General features: G+C 40.9%; 1 protein-coding gene across 1 annotated transcript in view; it reads left to right on the top strand.

The window, feature by feature from the left end:
• The window catches only part of asph (aspartate beta-hydroxylase), a 57437-nt gene extending 56243 nt beyond the window's left edge, over window positions 1-1194 (top strand). The window contains exon 13 of the transcript XR_004898394.1: window positions 1125-1194. The gene's annotated coding sequence lies outside the window, so the exon portion shown is untranslated. The remainder of the gene's footprint in view (window positions 1-1124) is intronic.
• The last annotated feature ends 15081 nt before the right edge of the window (window positions 1195-16275 follow it).

The following is a 16275-nucleotide window of genomic DNA, read 5'->3' on the forward strand; positions in this document are numbered from 1 at the left end:
TCTGCAGGGTTAATCCAGACAGCTAGCTAGACTATTTGTCCAATCTGAGTTTTCTGTTGCACGACTAAAACAACTTTTGAACGTACACATGTTCCACCAAAACAAGTTCCTTCCCGAGGCTATTTTGCAGAGGCACCGTGGCTGTCAGGCGCTTAGTGCTGCCCAAGACGATGTGATTGGTTTAAAGTAGGGGTGTCAAACTAAACTCCCCTAAGGGCCACACTAGAAAATGAGAATCATATCAAGGGCCAGACATAGAGTTTATTGCTTTTATGTCATGGGAAAAGTCAAATATCTTTGACTGTATTATTGCATGTCTCATATAGTCTTCTCACTTACAGTTTGGTTGACAAATATGTCGAAGTAAATGGCAAAAACGTTTGGAAAAAGCATCAAAAATGTCGAAAAAAACGTTGTGTAAAGTGACAAAAATTAGGTGGGCCAAAATGTATGATGAACCTAAATGTATATAGGGGCCGGATCAAAATTAGCAAGAGGCTGGATTTAGCCCGCAGGCCTTGAGTTTGACACGTGTGGTTTAAAGAAACCGCCAATAAATCAGAGCACGTTTTTCTCCCATCCAGGAATGCTGTGTGGACTAGCCAGACCCTCCTCTGCAGCGCTGTGGAGGAAGGTCTGGCAATGCGAGACTAGGGCGTCCAGTCTACTCAAAGGATGGTGGTGTAACTAAAGACATGGACAATTAACCAATAAAAAGGTCATTTTGATTGAGTTGAAAACATCTTATAATCTTATTTATAACTTAAATTAGAAGAAATAACATAGGCCTATATTTGTAATGGAACTAAAAAAAGACTAGTCTTTAATTTAAAATATAGTCATAATCTGATATCAGGAAATAATATTCTAAACAGATATGTGAAATATGTATACAGTACTATAGATTTAGCCTTTAATGGGCAACTGTAAAATCACTACGTATCATACATTTGCGTTTCAACCAGTGACTGTTTAGCTAGCTTAATACATGAATAACATGTAAATGTAGCTCATTTACAGCTAAGATGGATATAGCTTTATATATATATATATATATATGTGTGTCCGTGTGTGTGCGTGTTCATCTGCTGAAAAGTACAGTAGTGTGATCCACTATGCAACAGGTGTGTGTGTGTGTGTGTGTGTGTGTGTGTGTGTGTGTGTGTGTGTGTGTGTGTGTGTGTGTGTGTGTGCCTGCGTGCATGTTCCCCAACAAAGAGATTACACACAATAGTGTGATCTTTTGCAGGTCTCAGCTACTGTGTGTGTGTGTGTGTGTGTGTGTGTGTGTGTGTGTGTGTGTGTGTGTGTGTGTGTGTGTGTACTGCTGAGCAGAAAACCAACAAAGAGATTGGAATTTATTTTATCAAAAAAATCTTGTCCACTTAGGTCTTCCTGCGTCTTGTGCCTGACCTGACCGGAATGGGGAAACCTGCTGTCTAAAATAACATGATGGAAAGAACATTTCTTTCTCTTTAAAAAAAATACATTCAGCAATTTGGCTTTCTTTACGTTAATGTACAGTATATCGTAATGAATTCCCTACAATGAGTCAGTATTGCCAGCTCCTCCCGTGGCGTGCGTAGGACAGCCACTTGCCGGATTGATGATGACTTCCTGGGGACCTGCTTGGAGGTGGTAGATATGGCGATTTCCACCTGCTCGACAAACAACGTTTCATTACAAAGCAAATTAGGACAGACCAGACGGCCGACCGTTGGCAGAAAAGGCAAAACTACGGCGGAATTACACGGAGCACAAACGTGACACATCTGCCGCAGCATGTCGACAGCAGAGCGCGTCCATTATAAACCTGAAGCTGCACAGACTACGGACGGAAGGCGCGCTGCTCATCTCTGTTTTTACAGCGAGAGTGGACACTAAGCGACGCACAGATCTGCTTCAGAGCTCCGTGTGTTTGGGAAAAGTGCTTTATTTGTGATTTAAATAATGGTGCTGATGATTTTATGATGTATGTATGATTTTAATGCTTTCATGGGAGTTCATCCTCTTTCTATGGGAGCTCAGCTCCTTCTGGCTCCCACGTAATTCGAACCCTGACTGCAGTGGAAGGCGTGAGCTCGCCCGCTCCAAATGTACCCAAACAGTGAGGCACAGTCGTAGCTCATCCAGTAAAAAAGTTTCTGCAGGTTAGCTGCCCAATAATATCGTCTGAAGTTAGGGAGTGCCAGACCCCCCTCAGACTTAGGGGACTGTAGTATGGCCTTGTGGATCCTACAGGTCTACACAGAAATTTAGATAGCGCTCTGTCCAGCTTGTCAAAAAAAGATTTAGAGATGAGATCCGGGATGTGCTGAAAACAAATTTACCCGGCCTACAAGGGAGAGTGGTAGGACCGACCAGCGGTCAAAATTGCTTAACGGCTTTTTCGACCAGGGTTAAGAATTTTTTTACGGAACATTCAATATAACCCCCCAAAAAGCGAAATCCGTCCTCAGCCCACTTGAATGACGACAACGAGCATGGGAGCTGCTTAGCCAGAGAGTTTATCGTTAGGCGCTCGCTTTTCTGGTAGTTGAGCTTATATTTTATTATTTTAACAATTGCTGTGGACCTCATATGAGCTGTCAGGGTTTCCATGAAATCCAGTGCGTACCTGTACAGAAGCTGCAGCTGACTGGACATCGGCCAGTGTCAACTGCAGCTCCACCATCGTTTTGCTGGTCTCTTCCAGCTTCTCCTTCAGATCCTTCACATCTTCTGCAAACACACACACACACACACACACACACACACACACACACAAAGAACTTAAAACCTGAATCGGGGGTCTAAGGATAGAGGGTGTTGTATGCTGTACAGATTGTAAAGCCCTTTGAGGCATATTTGTGATATAATATTTATAACATATATATTTGTGAGGTGGGAGTAAGTCACACATGGGCAAGTCACAAGCAAGTCCAAGTCATTTTTTGTGACAATCAAGCAAGTCACAAGTCAAGTCAAACAAAAGTTTCCATTTTTAAACAAGCTAAAGACAGTGGTTATGAACTGCTGGAGATTTATTTGTATTGTTTATTACTAAATATTCAAGACATTGCCTCCAAGCCACATACATCTCAACAGTTTAAATTACAGATAAAAAAGCACAGCCTAAAACTGATATTAGGCCAACAATAAATCAACATGCATATTTGTTCAATATGCCTCAAACATGACATCAAATCATGAAATTCATTCAAAGAATTCAAGTATAATGGTTTCTAAGTCAAATAATATTCTTCAAACATGCCTCACTTTTATGGGTCAGAAACACATGCTTTTCTTCTCTTAAAGAAAAAAACTTATTCTTTAAGAGTTGCTGAATCCCACCACTTTTGCGTAATTTGGAGAGATTGACGGAGTGTATTTATCAGCTTTATATAGCTGACAGTGGACTGATCTACGTTTCTCCCTGATGGAGTCACATAAAAACAGTCTTGTGACATGACATAACAATACATCAATAAAACACTGCCAGCAGTGGACTGCAAAACATGCCTCCCCTTCGGGAGACACATTCAAACAGTCCTGATTCATTGTGAAGTTTCCAAATTTATCCTAAGGAGCTGAGGGTGGTTCCTCAAATGACATCTCTCCCAGGATTTAGGACACACCTCTGAATTCAGGTTTACTCTCGTGGCAGACAAAGGTAGTGCCAATTCAATTCAAGTTTAGAGAGATATGCATTTTCTTTGTTCTGATCAGTCTGGCCCAGCAGGGAGTGGCTCCCCAAAATGCCAAGACAACAGTTACCTTTCCTGTGAGGACAGTGAGTCTTTTCTCCAGTATGCAAATTGACAGTCATGACCTAATCAATTATTAGAAGGTTAGGTTGGGGCATGTCAAATGTTGATTAGTGTAGTTATTTGATCTGGCTGCAGAGTCCATTATGTACATTTTAAAGCAGCCATATTATGCTCATTTTCAGGTTCATAATTGTATTTTAAGGTTGTACCAGAATAGGTTTACATGGTTTAATTTTCAAAAAACACCATATTTTTGTTGTACTGCAGCGCTCTCTCTCACTGCTGCAGCTCCTCTTTTCACCTGGTCTCTGTTTTAGCTACAGAGTGAGACCTCTTTTCTTCTTCTTCTTCTGTACTATCTTTGATTGCACTGCACATGCCCAGTAGCTCAGATGTAGATCATGTCAGCTAGCTAGCTCCATAGACAGTAAAAGAAAGGCTGTTTCTACAACTTCGTTCAGTTACAAGGCAGGATTAGCTGGGAGACTTCTAAATGAGGGCGCACATGTAAGTAGTTCTTTTGTAGATTATGGTGAACTTGTGTGTGTTGTAGCAGTGCTTTGCTACTGAGAACGAGGTAGCATGCTAGCGTTAGCATGCTAACGCTACGAGCTAATGGTTGCGGTTAGCCTGCTCGTTTCGGCTTGTGACGTCACAAGCCGTGCTGATTTTGAACAGCTCACCCAGAGACTGAAGGCAGTACACATTCAGAAACCATATCTCACTCTAAACAGCATGGGTGGATTTTTTTCAAAGTTTGTGTGTGTGTGGAAGCACCAGAGACACAACATAACACCCCAAATCCCAGAAAAAGTGATTTTTTCATAATATGGGCACTTTAACCAAGGGGACATTGTTTTCATAACATTAAGCATGGTTTGAACTTTTTTATAATCAACAAACAACATGTCCAGAGATAGAAGCCTGTGTGAACGACTGATTTAGTGACACAAATAAGACAGAAGTGCTTATAACTTTATGTTACTGCAGCTTTCACAACTGTTGATACAGGGGGCAGCCATGTTGGATTTTGAACTCGGGCTACTGCGAGGTTGTCCGGTCATAAATTGTTACGAGGTTTACCAGTTTACCAGTAAACGCAACATTTTGTCCCGTCTGTGTTGTTTTTCAGACAACAGCAGTGACCACTGCTAGTTTGAGTCTTTTAGCTCATAGCTTTAGCGGCAGACTGTTGTACGTCCCGCTGTTGGAATCCGCTACAGTGAAATACAGTCACACTACACCATTTAGCTGTCAGCATTTTAGCCGTGTTTAATCCAGTTACTATTGTAGCTAACGGTAGGCTAACGTTAGCTGCTGTGTAACGTGTTATTAGTGTTTACTAGCGTGACATGCAGCAATGTTTCTGTTGCCTCTAACGTCTGTTTTGGAGCATCAGAGCGCAACGCAGACATTTAAGTGGCACCGTAATCTGCGTTGCTATTTTGTCCGGTAGATAGTACCGGGCATGCGCCGTTAACGTGAACAGAAAATTGCATTTCCTGTATCTTTTCACAGCAAACATGCATGTTTGGAAAGCGGTCGCACAACAGCTGAAATGGCATACTCCTTACATAGTATACTTGTACTTCACTTCATAGTATACTTCAACAAAGGAGGAATGTAGCACAATATGGATGTGAAAGCAGTTATAATTAGCATATGTGACAATAAAATTAGTTTTGGTTAAAATCAACTAATAATCGTGATAATTATAGTGATCAAAATAATCGTGATTATCATTTTGGCCATTATCGTGCAGCCCTACGTACACCACAAGAATCCAACCGATTTTGGGCCCTATCCCCTATTTGCTCGGAAGTCCATCCAGGCCACACTGATTTCATATCGCAGATTTTAAACGTTCAATACGTTTATGAATATATATAATGAATTGGGAGAAATAATCTAGTGCACTGGATAGTAAATTGGGAGGAATATCAAACATGGATAATGTTGTTTTGGCTTAGCTACTAGAGTTGAGCCGGATACTCGGCTGAAACGAGTATCCGGTACGGATAAACGAGTAGTAGTAGTACGAGTAGCCTATTATACGAGTAATACGAGTCAATATATGTGCTCGGATTGAATAAAAATCCTCATTGGATAGCTGACTGTGTCTGCGTTCTGTGATAGGCTAGTCGTCACAGCGCCCCTCCCCTACACACACATGCAGATGTATTGCGTTGTTGTGTCCCGCTCTGCTCACTCACACACACACAGAACATCTCTCTCTCTCCCTCAGGTTCGCCGGTCTTTTCCGTTAACGTTTAGGGTTTTTTCAGCTTCAGGTTTGTTTTTTACTTCGGTTTGTAGTACTTACTTATTAACCAGTAGAGTTCTGGTAAACGTGGGGTTTGTTCAGACGTGGTGCTTGGTAGAATGCGACTCGCGTTGCGTCTCTGCCTGTCGGAGATTTTTTTCTTCTTTTTTAAACCGTCAGCTGGCTCTAAACAGATCTGAAAAACAGCGTCGGACTATTTGATCCATAGAACACAGTCCCCCCCGCCCCCCCCCTCTCTCTCTTTCTCTCTCTCTCTGTCTCTCTCTTACTCTCTCTCTCACACACACACACACACACACACACATACCTGGTGTGGAAATAAAAAAAAATTTAAAAAAATCACACTGATCATAAAAAAATTAAAAGTTAAAAAAAGAAAGTTATGTTGACTATGAAAACTCTTGTTCATTACATTGTACTTCATAATTGCAACCGCATGTGTTGTATTCATTGTTCTTGTTCTGTATATAGTTTGTTTGTTATCGTGATCAAAACCATTGATCTGAAGCTCAATGCTGATGCTGTCATGTAAATAGTTTTCTAATCAGCAATAAATATAACAATTTCTGATCAACCCATATCAATTGCATGCTTAAAATAACATACCAGTTAAAGCCCCGCCCATTTCAAGACAAACCGACCCACTTCCGGGTTAAATCCCGCCCACTCCCGGGTTGGCCCCGCCCAGTCCGAGTACAGATACAGATACAGATAATTCATATGGTTAACAGATACAGATACAGATAATGCTGTACTCGCTCATCCCTATTAGCTACCATCCTGGGAAACATATATGATCTATTTACAATTGAATTGTCCTTGACAAATATACTGGATAGACGGTAGCTTAAGGATGGCACATAAATAAATAATTGAATTAAGGAAATGATGGAATAGTACCTTAACCAACTGATTGATCGGCAAATGTTTTTTTGATTTTAACAATGTTTTCTGTTATAGGGTTGTATGGTTGAATATTGAGAAACGATAGATTGAAAACACTTTGATAAGGGTTATTTTTGTAATTAAAGATGTAAAGTTATGGACATTTAAAAAAGGGTAACACCCGAAAAGCATTTTGCTTCCTCCTACTCCCTTTTGGACAACATTATTTATTTAAGAGTATTTATTTATTTTGCTTTTTCTTTTTTCATATATACTATTTTTGTGTCTTGTATTTTAAGTTTTTTTGTTTATTTTCTTTCTATGTTGTTCGAAATAAACCATTCATTCATGTCGGCACACAGAAATGAAACAGATCTTGTCAGACTCTAGGTAGGACAACATTCCAAAATGTCAGTTTATTAATAATATTGTATATCTAAAAGGGACAGGGATATTTTAATTAAGCAGACCAGTCATTGGGATCTTTATTGTTGAGTTGTTGTAGCTGATGTTGATGTGAGAGGTGATGAGGTTCAAGCTATTTGTGCTGCCCTGATCCTCTGAATGGTGGCTAGAGGGAAGATTAGGAAATAGAAAGAAATGTCATTAGTGGCTAGATTTGCCACTAATTCCCGTACACATTTCCCACAAAATCCTCTTTTGCCAGTCCAGAGTTGGAGCCTCATATTGTTCCCACTAGGCCTGGATGAGGGACTGTTCAGGAGACCTGAATTCCCCTACTCTAAGATCACTTACATCAGAACAGCGGCCAGTGCTTACAGTTTAGTATGAACCACGCACCTAAAACATAAATAATAATGAAGTTATTTTGACATCCAGCAGCTTTGTGCTGTTATCTTTGGTCAATTAAATACTGATTGCGTAAAAGTTTGGCTCAATGTGTGCATGACTTATTTCATTCCAGCTAATGCTGTTTGTCTCAATACTCTCGTATACACAAATAATGCCGTGTAAAGACACATCTGCGTCTGAACCTGCGTAAACCTGAGCTTTTGCCTTGGTTTTAAGTAGCTTTTCTAAATAATAGTATAATCTTGGCTCAGCATTTGCATAACCATAAACTATTGTAATATTGTTCAGGTTATAATATGAGCGGAAACTGAAATAGTCCGGCAGAACGTCCCAGGAATATTGTTTTGCAGTTATTCCCTGAGTTGAGGCTTTTACCTGTCTTATCACATTTACTATTAATAGCACATTGATGATCTATGGTCAGTGCAGTGTCTGTGTTAAGTGTAGACGTGTTTGCATAACTGACAACTCTCCTGCTTTTACTAATGGCCTTCAAATATGGTACTACTACAAATATGCTCCCATTATTTTATTACCCCCAGGAAACTCCGGTGTGTTATTCCCAACATGCAAAGTAATTAAAAAACCAAATATGAATTGATCAGTTTATGGATCAACAGGTCTTCCTGTGTGTCTGGCAGATTAGACTCTTTAACTTCGTTCACCGACCAAGAGAAGAAAAAATTAATGAAGTGCTCCTTCGGAAACTGCTACTCCATTCGGTCAACATATGGCGCTTTTCCATTACATGGTACCTGCTCGACTCGCCTCGACTCTACTCGCCTTTTTTGGTTTTCCATTACGAAAAAAAGTACCTGGTACCTGCTAACAGGTACTTTTTTTAGTACCTTCTCAGTCGAGGTTCCAAGCGAGCTGAGGCGAGCCGAAAAGGTGACGTGAAAGCGACAGACGGGGGTGTCCTGAACAAACCCGCTATTTTTAAACAGTTTAGCCACCTGTTTGTTTTTTTGCTGCCTCCAGCTTCTTCTGAAATAAAATGTGTCTTCTGGCAACAACACACACCTTCCACGTTCTGTGTGTGTGTGTCGCGTTAGGTCACGGCAGTTTACTACGGCGCCGCTTGTTTACAGTTCTGCAGAGGCTCCAGGCAGAACTTTCGCCGCATCCTACGTACCTACACACATGCTGGCTCCACGCACACACCAGCTGACAAATGTATACATCAGGCCACATATTACATAGGCTACGGTGAAAGCTCTGCGTGGAGCCTCCACAGAACTGTAAAACAAGCTCAAGTGGCCTGATGTTATACTTGTGCGCTGGTGTGTGCGTCGAGCCGGCAAGACGACCAGCCACGCTGAGGCGGTACTAAAATCTGCAACGGAAAACGGACGCACAGTGTGTCGAGCAGAGTCGAGGCGAGTCGAGCAGGTACCATGTAATGGAAAAACGCCATTAGTGTGAGACATCAAACAATTTTCAAACGTGTTATTTCCGGTGTTGTAAAAATGATATTGTCAGTGTTCTGTAGTGTGAGCAGTAGTGTGTAATAGAGGTGTGAATCTTCACTGATCTCCCGATTCGATTACGATTATCATGTCTTCGATTCGATATCACGATGCGTCAAATACATTTTTCTATTAAAGCCATATAGGATATTTAATTCATAGCTTTTCAAGCTTCAAAAACAAAATATTCTGCAGTGCTCTAATACTAAATAAATTGGATACATAAAACTACAGCACTGAGCACATGGCACTTCCTGAATGTGCAAAACATAACAGAATATGTAAACAGAAAGGTTGTTAGGCATACATTAAATTGTAAACAGAAATAATCGATTATGGCCTGGCCGATTATCGATGCAGCATCGTCCACGTCCACGGTTCGATGCATCGATTATTTGATTAATTTCTACACCTCTAGTGTGTAAGCATTCAAATGAGAGGCGCCATTCATCTTTTGTTGCCCGTACGAAACCATACTGTAGCTTCAGGGACAATTAATACCAGGTAAATGTAAAAGCCTGTGATCAGACGTTCACATCCAGATCACGTGTCCAGATATAGATTGCAGGTTAATACCAAATGGAATATGGGCGATGGATGAAAGTATGAAAAGTGTAAAGCAAAAAAATAGCTATAGATAGGCTGTAATCACATAAAGGTCAGCAGACGTTCACGCTATAAACCTATCATTGTTTTCACTTTAAAGATGAATAATATGTACATAGCACAATTGTATCCTGTTACAATGTACCCAGATTTTGCTGAACCTGTCTAGTACGACTCCTGAAACCACCCAATTTCGAAACCGAGAGAATTCCAGGCAGGCCGTCTGAATACTGTCTGAGCGTGTTTTGAGACTCCTTCATCCATGGCGAAGTACAAAATTCCACACTGTCCCCAACCCTTATTAGCAGGTCAGAAATGTTAAGCAGTTTCCTTGTTTTTCCCCCCCCCCCCCCCATTGCACAGCAGGTCATTCTAATCCCTGCAGGTTTAAGTTACACTCCACGTAAATAGAGAGGCTTCGAACACATTTGTGTCCTGTCTCAGACCAACAGTTCTTTAGTTTTTTTGTTTGGGTTGCATTCATTGGATGAATAAAGTGTAAATAATACCATTTTGTTAAATGTGTTTTGTTGTTTAACCTGGGGTCGTTAAACAACAAAACACAGCTGCTAAAGGTTAACCTAGCCTGTGATGTTAATCCCCCTGTCTTGTTTGCCTATGCATTGTGTTTAACGTGACAATGAGACTAACTTGCCTGGATGAGAGTATGTATTTTCATATTATAGAGGGTATAGTTTGTGCTGTGTTAAACTGACTCACCCAGAATCTTTTTTATTTTTTTTATTTTTATTAACCTTTATTTTACCAGGAAATAATCCCATTGAGATTCAGAATCTCTTTTTCAAGGGAGTCCTGGCCAAGACAGCAGTATAATAGTTCCATATTAAAATATACAGTGAAAAACAGAAAAACACAGTTGGCAATTTAAAGGAACACGCCGACTTATTGGGACTTTAGCTAATTCACCGTAATCCCCAGAGTTAGACAAGCCCATACATACCCATCTCATCTCCGTGCGTGTTGTAACTCTATCTGATGCCCCCAGCGCTAGCTAAGTCTAGCACGGATCCTGGAGGTAACCGGTTCCAACTAGCCTACTACTCTGAATAAGTGACAAAATAACGCCAACATGTTCCTGTTTACATGTTGTACAGGGTGTACAAATAACAAGGTCATATGAGAGACAGCCATCTTCTAACCGTATACATACTGGGAACTATATTCTCAGAAAGGTCAAGCACTGCTACTTGGGCGGAGTGATTTGCTAGCAGCACCTGAAGCCCTGTGGTGAGGAGCAGAGAGTTCACCTGGAGTTCGCTCAGAGTTGGAATAATAGAGTCAACAATTACTAGATAGTAAAAGTATAGTGACCTTGTTATTTGTACACCCTGTGACTATAAAAATCACAACATGTAAACAGGAACATGTTGGCGTTATTTTGTCACTTATTGGGAGCAGTAGGCTAGCTAGCGCTGGAGGCGTCAGACAGAGTTACGAGAGTATGTACACAGAGATGAGAAGGGTATGTATCGACTTGTCTAATGCCGCCTTCACACTGGCAGTTGAAATCAGCTCCGATACGGCTTCGAAACGACCGGAAGTCATTCATTTCCTATGGAGATTCGCAGACTGTATGCGAATGGGTCCGAATGAGTGCGGTGCGAACTCTTGCGAAAGGCTACGGACGGTTCCTATCCGACAATTCCAGCGTTGCTATGGTACTGATAAACAAACTTGCTAATGCTAATTAGTTAGCTAGCAAAAGACATCGAACTATTGACATTATACCGCTATATCACATTTAACCGACGTGACATGTCAACGTCCTGGGCAACTTTTCTCCACGCAGCAGCCTTTATATTTATATCTGTTTAAGAGAGGTCATAGAGAATCGTACATTCAGACACTTATCAGTCGTTCTAGTCTCTCTGCCATTTTTGTGAGTCGCTTCCGAAGCTTTTCAATGGTGTAGTACGACGTCCGCTGGAGGCGTATTGCGTATTACGGAGCTGATTTCAACTGCCAGTGCGAAGGCGGCATAACTCTGGGGGTTACTGTGAATAAGCTAAAGTCCCAGTAAGTCGGCATGTTCCTTTAACATCATCTCAACATAATCATCAGCAGCGCTCAGTAACAGCACATGTGCATTTAGTACTCAAATAGTCCTTTGTCCTAGTTTTAAACTGTGTCATTGTTGGTAGGTAGTCTAATTTAAGATGATTCTGCAATTTATAACCATATAATCTGCATGGTTTCGCTGCTTGCTCTGGTGACCACGACCACATAGCTTCGAATCCAGCCCCGCTCGTCCTCGTTGTTGTAGTTCAGGTTTTAAAAGGTGTATTTACAAAAGTTTGTCTTGTGGAAAAAAACAAGAAAGGCAAAGTCTTTTCCATCCGAAACTTTCTTTCTCTCAGTGTTTGCCCACGTGGCAGCGTCTGGTTTGCAGCCTTCAGCCTGCAGCGTGACGCCTCCCGAAGACTGTCTCCCACCAAAGACAATCTCTCAATGAATCTCCCTCAACACCTGCCGCAATGGCTAAATCAGATCACACAAACACCCCCCCCCCCCCTTCCCTCATATGACGTGCCTATTCCTATCAGCTCACTACTCCTGGTGTAACAATTACCATAACTAATGATCATAAACGTGGCTAATTAAAAGCTGATAACCCCTCAATGGTGAATATTCCATGTCAGTGCCATGTTGGTGTGTGAACTGAGGTCAGCGACCAGGCACATTCGGTCTCTGAGGACTGAGGCAGCTCCTAAAGCCAAGACAGTTTCAATCACACACTCAAGACAACAAAAATATTTAATCTTGCAAATTGCCCTTCTACACACACACACACACAAACACACACACACACACACACACACACACACACACACACACTTTGGTCTCTCTCTCTCTTCATCTCATTTATTGATTGTTATAATTAAGTAGGTTGTATTTAGGGCATTTGAGATGAAGTCATATCCATCTTTTAGCTTGTCTGTCTCAAGTGAAGACAAGGGCAGCTAAGTTTGCTTGAACATAAATCTCATACAAATAATTTTTATCTATTGATGATCCAAATAATGGATCAAATTTATAGTGCTAAACACGTACTGTATTTCTGTAGTGGATGCCCGGGAAATGAATATCTTCTTATTTGACTCAGGCAGGGTAAGACTAGGCCAGACTGTACTTTAAATAATTAAATCTAGTCTTTATTACAGAACTATATGTTTTATCACAATTAGATTTTGTGTCTTATATAGAATAAAAATGGACCATACTTACTAGGGGTGTGCAAAAAAATCGATTCACATTCGTATCGTGATTCAAGCTCTACCGATTCAAAATCGGTTCATAGAATTCCAAAAATCGATTCATATTTTTTTTTTTTTTTGTAATGGCGTGTACACTATTGTCCTGAAATGAGTTTAGCTTGCCATTATTCCCATAGATGGCGCTGCGTCGAAATTCACACTGACGCCTGGGCGCTCTTGTCATAATCAGAAGAAGAACGAGTGCAGCGGAAGTAGTTTAGTCGGCGCAAACAATGGCAAACCTCACAGAAAGAATTATTCAACCTGCTCCATCCTCATTGAAGGCGAGAGTTTGGGCACATTTCGGCTTTTATAACCTCAAGGGGAAGACGGAACTTGATAGGAATCATGCTATATGCAGGCTTTGCAAAGCGAAAGTTAATTATTTTGGAAATGCCACAAACTCGAGAACTCACATGGTTTGCCATCACCCAGAGATTAACATTAAAGACGTGGACGAACAACAACCTAAAGTACCTAACATGCCAGTCAACCAATGCACTCTCTTTCAATGCTCTAAACTCCCACCGAACTCTGAACAAAAAGTTTTTTTTATTTAACAGTTTTATTTTATACTTGAATTAAATGTATTTGAAAGCTGGCCAAAGCTTGGCACTTTGAAGTTTTTATTTTTGTATGAAGACATATAAAGTAATATCAAACTACATTTAATTTGTTGTTTCTTTTCTTTTAAATTGTATGTCTACTGCAATCACATGGGAAAAGTAACTACATTTACATACTGTGAATCGTTTTTTTAATCTTGAGCCTAAAAATCGATATTGAATCGTGTTATGTCTGTTATATCGTGCACCTCTAATACTTACCACCATAATATGGCCAATCAAAGAAATCAACAACAACTTGTAGAAAAATAATCAATGAATGTGTTGCCCAGTAACAAACATTAGTACACAAAAGTTAAGTTTGAAAATGTAGACTCACTTTAAAAATGTCAATGTGGGGAAAAACCTCCCAGTGTCTTTTATACTAATAAAGCAGCAGACCAGAATAAAGTTTCACACACTTTCCATCACATCGATATAGGACTTAATTCCTCAGTTCCTCTCCAGTGACCTTTGTCCCATGTGTTTCTACGTATCCGTACAGAGTGAGGGCCCCAAAGTGACTGTTAGTACTTAAAAGCACTAACTAGCCTGATTCCCCACTTAAGACTCTTAACATAGTTTGAGGATCAGGATTGTAAGAAATGCTAATTCTAATTCCAACATTTTAACAATTCGTGCCTAGGGCCTCTGTACTTGTTAAAGGGGCGCTATGTAGTTTGGGCCATTTCTTTCGCTTTTTGCTCGCAGGTTTCTCTATAGAGCTCCAACTACAGCTTTGAAATAGATATTTGGCAACGCTGTCGTAAAAACTCGTTGGCGACTCTCCTCCCTCCCATCTTCTCCCTCTGGTCATGTGCATTTGTTTTCAAAGAAGCCGGTGAACGCACGGAGCCATGTCCACTGAGGTTTTTCTCGAAATATTACCCTTGATCCGTAACGTTATTCTTTTTTCCTACAACGGCCTTAGAACGCTGTCGGAGCAGAAGCAACTTGCGTTTGCCAACATCAAGCTGACAAGAAACTCTGTGGCAACAGCAAGAACGCCAGGTCAGCATCGGATTTGCAGGCTTCTGTTTGTCTCAGTTCTCGCCATTCTGAAAACACAGGTCCAATATTTACTCGTGTCTGACTCCTCGCTCGGTCAGTCTGCCGTTTCCTCTTTCTCTGTTCCTCCGACAATGCTTTCCTAGCTTTCTGCTTCTTTTTTGTCGGCTCAGTGTATGTGTGCAGTACCGTGAAGCAATTCGTTATATCGCGAGACCTGATATCATGCGATACTTCCTGACACTGAGGCCGCCGGCCCAAAGTTGCAAGGGTGGTTTTTCAGCTCACAGGTCCTAGGGGGGAGGCGAGACAACCACCATTCAACCCAAAAAATAATAATATAACCATTCCAATGACTCCGAAGCTGTTCAGTTAAGGTAAATTAAGCTAAGAAAAACTGCATAGTTCCCCTTTAATTTGTTAATTGATGTAAGTGCAGTTTAATACAGCAACAGAGAGACACTAAACAATGGTACTGTTCTTCAGAAAGTCAAGGCCTGACAGAAGCATTTATTGATTGTTTCGACGGAAGGGAAAGGACAATTGTTGATTGAAGGAAAATATGTCTTTCGGGTTTTTTTGTTGAAATACTTAATCAAATAATTAAAAACACCTGTATAGTTTTTGTAAAGTGGAATGCTAATTACGCCCCTAGTCTGCTGGATGAGTCAATGTTTTGCAAGCTATAACAACTGTATCAGGATGAGTGGATGAGTCAAACAAACACAGGACTTTCACCCAGGTGACCGGGGATTGTATCCCGTGTGTGTGTAAAGGTAAACAGATTTTTTTTAAAACTTTACAGACAAACAGAACTACATCATGTTCTGCGTCACGCGCATAACCGGAAGAGAAGTAACGTAACAGATGTACAAATTTGAACACAAACCACAATCTTTTTCTAAACATAACTAAGTAGTTTTGGGGCCTCAACGTAACCCAACTATGACCGCTTCACAACGTTAAAGACGTGTTTAAAACTGCGACCGTTAATGTTCACTGGTTTGGATATGACGGAAAACGCTCCTTTGGGTCGTATTTCCTGCTACCGCTAGGGGCGCTAATTTAGGAAACTTTTCTGTGGGTCGTTAGCCTGATGTCGTCATACTCAGATTCTAGTCAGAATTTGAGTCCGATACTTGATCTGATCCATTGGACTGTGATTATGGGGCGTGTTTAAACCGAACCAGGAAAGAAAATGCCTCTGTACTCAATTGGATAGACCTACAACCAATCAGAGCGCCCCATCTTTTTAGCCACCATTGGGGCCAGCTGATAAATTAAACTTTTGCCGAATCCCGTAGGAAGGACGGCAAAAACATCTTTCCGATCGACAAATGCCTTGATCGTGGTTCTCTGTTACGCTTCTAAAATGAATCGATATCTTCTATAACAGACGCGATGGCGGAATTTACACATCTCAATTCTCCAGCAGCAGCCATCTTTGTTGTAAACGAATTCAACCCAAGCTCTGGTTCGAGGATAGTCCCTCCACAACGGATCAAGTCCAGACCGAACTTCCCGACTTCAAATGTTGTGGCTAAGTTCGACTGGCATCCAGGCTAGTGGATTGTATTAGAG

Source organism: Sander lucioperca, chromosome 9 (assembly GCF_008315115.2).
Source record: "Sander lucioperca isolate FBNREF2018 chromosome 9, SLUC_FBN_1.2, whole genome shotgun sequence".
In the NCBI taxonomy this organism is placed as follows: domain Eukaryota; kingdom Metazoa; phylum Chordata; class Actinopteri; order Perciformes; family Percidae; genus Sander; species Sander lucioperca.